Source organism: Chenopodium album, chromosome 10 (genome assembly GCF_948465745.1).
Source record: "Chenopodium album chromosome 10, dcCheAlbu1.1, whole genome shotgun sequence".
NCBI classification, from domain to species: Eukaryota; Viridiplantae; Streptophyta; class Magnoliopsida; order Caryophyllales; family Amaranthaceae; genus Chenopodium; species Chenopodium album.
In genome coordinates, this window is record NC_137843.1 from 34,187,558 (window position 1) to 34,197,252 (window position 9,695).

The 9,695-nt window shown below is 39.0% G+C and overlaps 1 non-coding gene across 1 annotated transcript; it reads left to right on the plus strand.

Moving 5' to 3' along the window:
- Window positions 1-8,919: 8,919 nt before the first annotated feature.
- On the plus strand, window positions 8,920-9,025 carry LOC145565710 (small nucleolar RNA R71). The gene has a single exon (XR_014095090.1). It is a non-coding gene; the product is annotated as a small nucleolar RNA R71 (small nucleolar RNA).
- Window positions 9,026-9,695: the final 670 nt, after the last annotated feature.

A 9,695-nucleotide genomic window follows, 5' to 3' on the forward strand; every position in this document is an offset into this window, starting at 1 on the left:
GGTGCGTGTGCACCGCCCAGGCCGCGCGCGCGCACAGTAGGGTCTGCGCGCACGCACAGTCAGGACCGCGCGTGCGCACCCCTGCTGTGGTGCTCGTGGCTTGCCTCCTTTGCTTGCTCTATTGATCTCCGCGCTCCCAAGCATCCCTATCATTGGTGCACTCGAGGCGATGCCCGCGAGAAGGGGAGCCCTATTATTCTCTAAGCATTTGAACACTTCGAACCAAAACATTGCTTCCAAGGAGCTGAAGCTTGCGGAGCTAGCTTGAATTGCATGTTTGGATTCCCGAACTTAGCTCCATCAACTTCCTTGAATGCTCTCGAGCTTCCTCCTTGATAATTAAACCTCGGGAAACTCAACACACCTACAAAACAAGTCAAAGAAACGAAGAAGCGAGAAAAATAACCGAGAAAAGAATAAAATAGAAAGAAAATTATTAAAAGCACACATTTCTCTAAACTTACACACAAACACGCAAAACAAGCATTATTATGTAAAAACATGACATAAAAAGACTAAAAACGAGCATAAAACTACAAAGGAAACCAAGCCTAAGAGTGTCATAAATGACACTCATCAAATTCCCCCAAGCTAGACTTTTGCTCGTCCTCGAGCAAAACAAAATCAAACTTAAAGGAAAATGATGACATTATTTAGGCAAGCAAGAAACGAGAAAGACTAGAGAATAAAAGATTGTACACTAACTCACTTTCGTAGGAATCACGGTCAATTTTAGCAACAATTGACAAGCCATTTAAACTTCTAGATCGCTCTAGAGGACGAGTGATGCTCTCGTAAGGGTTTCCTAAGAGATTAACCCATAACTCTTAAGTAAGAGGGTGACAAAGCAATAAAAGGGAAAAGAGAAAGTTAAAACTTAAAAGGAAAAGAGGTGCTTATACAATGGACTTCTGCACATGGTCAAAACACGAGAGGGTATCAAACTTTCTAAAACAACAACGGTAAGCACGTTTTAAGATATCGAGGGTTGATTGAAACATAGGACATGCTAAGTATAGAGAACTACCAAAATGCAATTCACTTTCATCTAAAAAAATTTTAGCACATTTTCCCAATTGGCTTCAAATCTTATTTTAGCAAGCATCTCTATAGTTCCTCGAAGGAATCGGGAAAGCAAATAGATTAGAGGTTTCTCGACATCTTGACTTTGCATTCCCTCTCCTTAGGCTTTAACTCATAATGCCCTCCCCCGAAATGTGACTCAACCTCTAGGTCAAAAGGGCTTTCCCAAAGGTTGTGACGTTAGGGCAAAAGGTTGAGGGTAGGCTTATAATTTAGAATTTGGTGGTACACCTAAGTTGTGAAGCAAATATTGGCCAAATCTCAACACCAAAACAAAGTAGTCAACAAACAAAAACAAACTAACACCCCTAAGCTTATTCAAGGCTATAACCACAATCATACATATATACAAAAGCGTAAGACGCTTCCCCCCAAGCTAGAAAAGAGCATTGTCCTCAATGCAAAATATAGGGAGAAACATTTACAACAAAATGTTTTTGGACTTTTTCATTTTGTATTTTTTTATTTTTTTATTTTGCCAAAGCTTTGAATTTGCTTTGCTTTTCTCATTTTTTCAATTTTTTCATTTTTCACTTTATTCATTGTCCTCGCCTCTTTTAACTATGGACGGGGTTTTCATTTATTCACTTGTCATTATTCTCAAGATATACAAAACATAAGCTTGCGTACAAATGAGAACCAATATCCAAACTCATATACCACAATCTCCAAGAACATGATCATGTGCTTCACAAAAACCAAAAATGGAACAAAAAGAAACAAAAGGCTCAATGTTATAAAGATGTGGCTTGAAAAAAAGGGAAAAGGCTCAAATGGTTAGCAAGTAGGCAAATGTAAACCCAAGAACTAGAAATAAAGAAAGTTATCCTAGAAAATACAAATTACCACCTCGAAAAGATGCCTTTGTCCTCCCTAGATGGTTCAGTCTCGTGTTTGAGAATTATGAGTCAATATTCAAGATTAGGTCCACAATAGTCAAGGATCCATGCCGCTCATGCAAGTGAATGTAGAAGGCTTGAAAACATTGAAACCTCACAAGGATGCGGCAAAAACTCACTAAAATCTTCAAATTCACCAAAGGGGAACAATTGCGAGTTTTCAAAAACCAAAGAATCCGGCTTCAAGGTCCCAATAGTTCTAAACGACTACCTTAGCATGTTCTATCCTAGAGTCAACCAAAGACACTCTCAAACCATGCAAACCATTATTGTTAGGAAGAATGATAGCCAATGTGCAAGTCCAAGTGGTACTAAGTCCAAAGCAAAAGCAAAATTATTAAGAAAGAAAAGCAATGCCTCAAAACATGTTATTTTTATTTACAAAAATTTTTGTGATATTTGTTTTTACTCTTTGTTCTTCTTTTGTTTTTATTATTATTTTTTTGTTTTTTTTCTCTTTTTTTTCTCTTTTTTTTTTTTTGTGGGAAGAAAAGCAAATTTTAAAATCAAAACGTATGAAAGCAAAATGCAAAAAGGAATGTAGAAGAAAAGAGAAAAAGGAAACAAAAAGAAAAAGGAAAACCAAAAGGAAAGAGAAAAGGAGGAAAAAGAGAAATAGAAATGCATCGAGGAAGTAAGCCAACACATAATCCCAATCGACAAACAAGTGAACATTCGGCTACAACGCCAATGTTCCCAAACACACTAAGGTGTTAAAAAGCAAACCATCATCGAACCGTCCAACTTCTCCTAATCTAAACCTAAACAAAGCATCCATGAAAAGAAAATAAAAAGAAGAAGACTAGAAGGATCTCACCGGGCGTCGAAGCTATGCTACATTAAACAAAGTGAAAGAGCACCTTAATGAAGCACCAATATCCAAAGCATAAGCGACGAAGCAAGGTGAGAAATAAAATAGACTATATACAAAGAAAAATGTTAGTCACTTCAATACAAAAGAAAAGAAAGAAATAAAAGAGAAAATGTATGCAAATAAAGAAAAAGTAATATATGATAACATTAGGAATAGGGTCAAGTAACGAAATCAGGAAACAGAATCATTAGATAGAAGCAGAGTCGGGAAACAAGACATCAAACAATCATCATCAGGAAGCATAATCATAAAGAAGCAGAGATACACAGCAGATAACAATCAGTGAAACAAAAAACAATACTAAGAACAAGACAGAGAAATCATCAGAAGTACATCATCATCATCATCAGAGAAGCAAGAGATACACAGTGATCAATACCAAAAGCAAAAGAGACTAAGAGTGAACTACAAAAGCGAGGGGGAAAACGGTGAAGCACACAAACAACATAAATCACCCCCAAGCTCGAAATGAACTACCCCTAAAACTCTAAACCTAATAACATATAGGAAAAAGAGAACATAATATAAAGCGCATAAGAAAGGGGGGTAGCCACGATAGTCTCACTCCGCACTATGGTAAGGGGTAAAATGAGAACCCCCCTCACTAGTCTCTAAAACATGACACGAGCTAGCCATTTCACTCACCTCTATAGGAGCTTTTCCTTTTGACCTCCCCTCCCTCCTAGCACGATTTATCGCGATGAAATGAGACCAATCATCCAAGACCGGCGCGCCCGATAATCCTCACCTACCAAAAGTCTCGGGGTTCGGGAAAGGCATAGGGTTTGTGGGATCATAAGTATAATCACAACTAGGAGGTCAAACAATAGCACTAGGATGGATGTGAGGACACTTCCAATAGGGGTAACAAGGTCTAGGACCAATGGATGGGTCAAACGGTTCCCATTGAGGGATAGGTCCTTCTTGGACCGGGAGGTATAGATAGTTCAAGTAAGGGTCAATCTCCCCCCTCCTCACATGATAGTCATACACTTGATTGGCATGGAAATCATAACCAAGAGACGTATCGCGCCCTGAAGGCATGGAAAACAAGAAATTAGTGATAGAATCTAACTTGGCATGAATAGTAGATAAATCAAATGTAGAAGAAGAAGAAGTAGAAGGAGGGATAGGAGTATCTCCCCGTTCAACCGGGGGTAAAGCTTGGAAGTCCATCGAGAGAGCATCATTGGAGGTGGTTCTTGTATGATTAGTCTTCCGCCGAAGAGCGGGATCGATGTTACACCTTGGATGTCTCCAAGTCAATGAATCCGTCTTCGTCTTACGGTTTGTAGCCTCCTTGCTCGGAATCAAGACCCAATCATTCACTCGGGATACCTTCCATATGAAAATATTACGCCTCTTGGTACGATCAATGAATTTTTGGTTTACAAGGGCGTAAACATTGAGGAAGTGAGAAGGTTTCCTCTCCCGAGGGTCGACTATCAGAGGGAGCTCGCATAGAAAATCTTTACATAAGTCATTGAGGCAAAGTGCACGGATAGAAATCATAAGTCATTTGGATGCTCCCCGAACGTGAAACACCATCTCGGATGTCTAGAAATCAGTTGATCAAATGTTGAGTGAAATTTACAAGTTTGATTTCATGCGACTCTTGGTCGGCAATCCATAGCCAACAAAGTTCCTCACGGGAAGTGGCTCCCAAAGAGTCTTTAGAGCATAGGGTATAGGTGAGAATAAGATTAAAGTATCTCATAGCCAGAGGAATGATCGATGCGGACTTGGAAGTTTGAGGCTCATATTTCCCTTCATCGGAGATACGCCGCCACCAATAGAGTTCATCATACCCATGGTCACTAGTCATTTTACCATTGGCCGGATAGACAAGATGGTCTTCATCGACGGCCCAAGGAAACCAGAAGTAGGAACAAAGTTGTGACTCCGACAACCGATGATCATTGTTGAATAGTTGAAAGGTCAAAGTTCTTGAAGAGTCACCACTTGTCTCTCGGACACTTCTAGGGATTATAGAAACTCATACGTCACCATAGCATAAGTAGGAGCACTCAAGTCTAAAAACTCTAAAAGATCGAGGTTCTTGGAAAGGAGTTGGATGTCATTATCAATTCCAAGTAATTTGGTAGTTGTTTGATCATAGAATCTTGTCGACTTAAGCTTCCTCTTGGTAAGTTGCTTGAACTAATCCCAATGCATTTCTTTGGAGAATTCAATGCCATACGTTTCTACCACCTCGGGAGGAGGTGGAACAGCGTGCCGAGCTTTGCTTGAACTTGATCTAGCACGCTTCTTATGACGAATAGGGGCCATCTACAAGAAGCAAAGCAATTCATGAGCAATTCGTTTACAATTATCATTGTTCAAGAATATTCATAAGAAATTGCTCAAGAATCAAGCACAAATATAATTCAATCAAAAATGAAACAAGAAATGGTCACACATGAATAATGCCATGAATATAGAAACATAAGCTTGAAACAACTAGTCAAGAATCAAAGGCAAAATTGTACATAAGAGACCAAATCATGAATCATTATGAGCAAATTAATCCCAAAACATTGAATTATCAAAGAAATGAAACTATCATATAGAATACCTATGAGAGAGAAAATGACCAACAATGGTGATTCAAGGATTCAAGCAAGGTATACAAATTCATCATGAAAAAGCTTCAATTTAACATCCAATAACATCATTCAACACAAAATACAAGCTAAAAGAGCCAACAATGGAGTTCTACCATGAAAGCAAAAACATAGGTTTCAAGCTTCAAAAATGAGGAAGAAGATGACTAGAGAATGAGAAATTATACCTCAATGAAGCTTTAAATCACTTGAAAATTGTACAATTGAAGAATATAGACCAAATAGAACACCCAAAAAGTTCCAAGCACTAAAACAAAACCCAAAAATTCGAAATTTATGCCCAATTTTTGAATTACAAGCTTAAAATTTTTGAATTTTTTTTGTTGTTTTTGAAAAGATTTGATTATGTTTTTATGTAATTTGTGAAGAAATGAGATTAAAAATGTGTATTTGTGAGAATTTGCAAAGGTTTAGAAGGGTTTGAAGAGAGAAGAGTGAATGGTGAATAAGGGGGAAATCTAGGAGAGAAAAAAGGGTATGAGGGGGGATTCTTATGAGGGTGGGAACGAAAGATTTGGGTTGGGGTGCTGCCACGGCTAGTGCGCGCGTGCACACCCCTTTGTGCATGCGCTCCAGCCAAGGCGGGGGGGGGGGAAGTTTCTTGCTTGGAATTGCTCAACACAAGTAAAAAAAACTGACCTACCTAGTGCGTGCGCACCAAGTATGGACATGGGGGAGCTCAAATTTAAAGATTTATTCACCAAAACGAGCCAAATTTCCAAAAAGCATCATGATTGAGTGCTGAAAATCACACAAAAATTTGCGCGCTCACCAATCAAAGCCTAAGGGAGGAAATTTGCGCTCTTTGAACACACTCTCATGCTTGCACTTTCATCGGCACTAAAAAGCATCATGATCGAGTGCTAAAAATCACACAAAAATATTTCAAAAATCACTTAGTCATGAATAAAAATTTATGAAAACGCAAACACGAGAGCGCGTATGTTCCACAACTCCTTCACCTATGTTCAACCAAACCTCAAGAAACCTTAAATAAACACCGAAGTTGTCGGAAATCATCATCGATTCAATCTCGAGGTACCTAAAATCAAGAAAACAAGGAACGGTAAGAAAAGTTCTCAAAAATAAAAGAAATGGAAAGAAATAGAAAAATCAAAAGAAAGGGTTAGAAAACCGGGTTGCCTCCTAAGAAGCGCTTGTTTAACGTCATAGCTCGACGTTCTCCACCTATTAAGGTGGTTGTCGGAGAAGAAATATGTGAATAAGGCCAACAAAAGTACTATCGATGTACTTCTTTAGCTGATGGCCATTGACCTTAAACGGAGATGAAGAATCCATCATTGAAACCTCTACAACACCACTAGGAAAGACGTTTTGAACCAAGTAAGGACCGCTCCATCTTGACATGAGCTTTCTGGGAAACAACTTCATTTTTGAATTGTAGAGAAGAACTTTATCACCAACACAAAACTCTTTCTTCTCGATAAGCTTATCATGAGTTTCCTTGGAACGAGCTTTGTAAATAATAGCACAATCATAAGCATCAAGTCGAAGCTCCTCTAGCTCATGAAGATCTAACCACCTTTTCCCCCCCGCACTTGCCAAATCAAAGTTTATCTTCTTGGTTGCCCACAAAGCACGGTGTTCGAGTTCTACCGGGAAATGGCATGATTTGCCATAGACTAGGCGGTATGGAGTGGTACCTATAGGTGTCTTTAAAGTCGTTCTATAGGCCCAAAGAGCATCATCCAACTTGTCCGACCAATCTTTCCAATTTCTTACAACCATCTTTTCAAGGATTAACTTGATTTAATGATTAGAGACCTCGACTTGGCCGCTTATTTGAGGATGATATGGAAGGCCAAATCGTTGATGAACTCCATGCTTTCGCAACATCTTTTGAAAGGCATTGTGAATAAAATGAGAACCATTATCGCTTATCCCCGCCTTAGGTACACCAAACCTTGGAAAAATGATCTTTTTGAATAATTTCATTACCACCTTGTGGTCGTTTGTTGGGGAAGAAATGGCCTCAACCCATTTAGACACATAAGCCACCACAAGAATGTATTGATTTACAAAGGATGAGGGAAACGGTCCCATGAAATCAATTCCCCATACATCAAATACCTCCAACTCAAGGATAGGTTGTTGAGTCATCTCATTTTGCTTGGAGATATTCCCAACTCGTTGACAACGATCACATGACTAAAAAAAACCCCATGAATCCTTGAAGAGATGTGGCCACCATTAACCACTTTGAAGAATCTTAGTGGCGGTTTTACAAACACCCATATGGCCACCACTAGGATCTGAGTGGCACATCTTCAAAACACTAGGCACCTCTTTTGTGGCCTCCTTGGTCTCCCTCTTCCTAGGCGAACTCTCCTCAAGAACCTTACCACTCTTTGTAATAATAGCATTGACCGGTCTCTTAGGATCTAGGCCTTGGGAAGGTAAAGAAGAAGGACTAGCATGGTCTTTTAAAGCATTAACAAGTTGAGAAATTTGGTTTTCAAGCATCTTATTATGAGTCATCATTTCATTAAATTTCTTGTCACTTACGGCCATGTAAGTGTTCAACAACTTTGTTTGGTTTTCAATGATTTCTTCCAAATTAGTCCTATGAGAAGAAGAAGAAGAGGATTGAACATTTATCATTTTGTGTCTTTGGAGAAAATCCGGGTGGGGGACCCCTTTGAAAGTTATTTTGAAAATTTCCCCTATTTTGATTGTTCCAATTACCTCTACCTTGATTATGGTTACCATAACGTTGGTTATAATTACCATAATTTTTGTTTATATTTTGGCTACTATAACCTTGGTTGTTATAGTTACCTCGGGAATTTTGGTTCCTATGGTTCCTATTACCACCACCTTGGTTGTAGTTGTCAAAATTGCCATGGTTGTTGTAATTCCTATTCCATTGACCTCTTTGATTTTCAAACCTAAAATCATTATTGTTTGACACATAGTTCACATGCTCATTCACATTTCCATCTTGATCATCACAAACATCTTTACATGCATGAGGGCAATTAGAAACATCATGATCATACGATCCACAATCATCATAAAACAAGCATTCACTAGGCATGTTAATAGAAGAGATGGGGGTTGAGAATTAGAATACATACCTCTCCCCTTAGGTTGGAAGGGAAGACTTGAAACTTGGTAGGTAACACTTTCCAACTTTGCCTTGATAGCGGACATTTCCTTCCCTAAGTTTGTCATTTGTGAGGATAGATTGTTGATTGCATTTAGATGATCAACCGAGTACACCGAAGATCTGCTCTTGGTAGTTGACTCTCTTTCTCCATCTTGCCAATCTCTATAATACCTCACTACGTCTTCAATTATGTCTACCACTTCCTCTTCCATTTTATTCATGATAGGACCTCCGGCTCCTCCATCAAAACATGATTTTCCTTGAGGACTAACGCCTCCATAGAAAATTTGAATAATTTTGTAAGTAGGAATTCTGTGGTGAGGACATTCTCTTTGATACTCTTTGTATCTCTCCCATGCTTCATAGAGGCTCTCACTAGGCTTTTGCTTGAAACCTTGAATCAAAGCTCCAGCCTCCGCCGTTTTATTTTGAGGATAGAAACGGGATAAAAATTCCTTGGTCACTTCGTCCCATGTCCTTAGAGAATTCGGCTTGACCTCCTTGTCTAGCCATTCCAAGGCACGCCCTATGAGGGAAAAGGGAAAAAGCTTGAGGCGGATGAATTCTTGTTAAATTCCATTCACCTTGATAGTATTGCAATATTTTTCGAACTCCTTGAGATGATTTAGTGGGCATTCATGTTTGGCCCCACTAAATTGTAGCCTCTCTATCAAAGTGATCATTACCGGTCTTATTTCAAAATCATTCGTCAGTGTTGTAGGTGGAGCAATCCCACTCTCAAATCTATATGCATCGGGAATCCCCAATTCTTTCAACACCACCCTTGGATTTTCTCCTATTCTTACTTGTTCCTCTTGTTGTGGTTCTTCTTCACTTGAAGTCCTAGGACTCAAAGATCGTCTAGCAACCCTTAACCTTGCAATAGTTCTCTCAATTTCCGGATCAAATGGCACTAGTGAACGACCACGTGCTCTATGCATACAATCTCAAAAGAAATGATTAGAAGCACGGCTACAAGTGTAGCCTTAAAGAAAAATCTTTTTGTATTTTCAAGTAAGGATGAAATAGATTTAACAACTATAACAAAGAACCAATATCATTCCCTGGCAACGGCGCAATTTTTG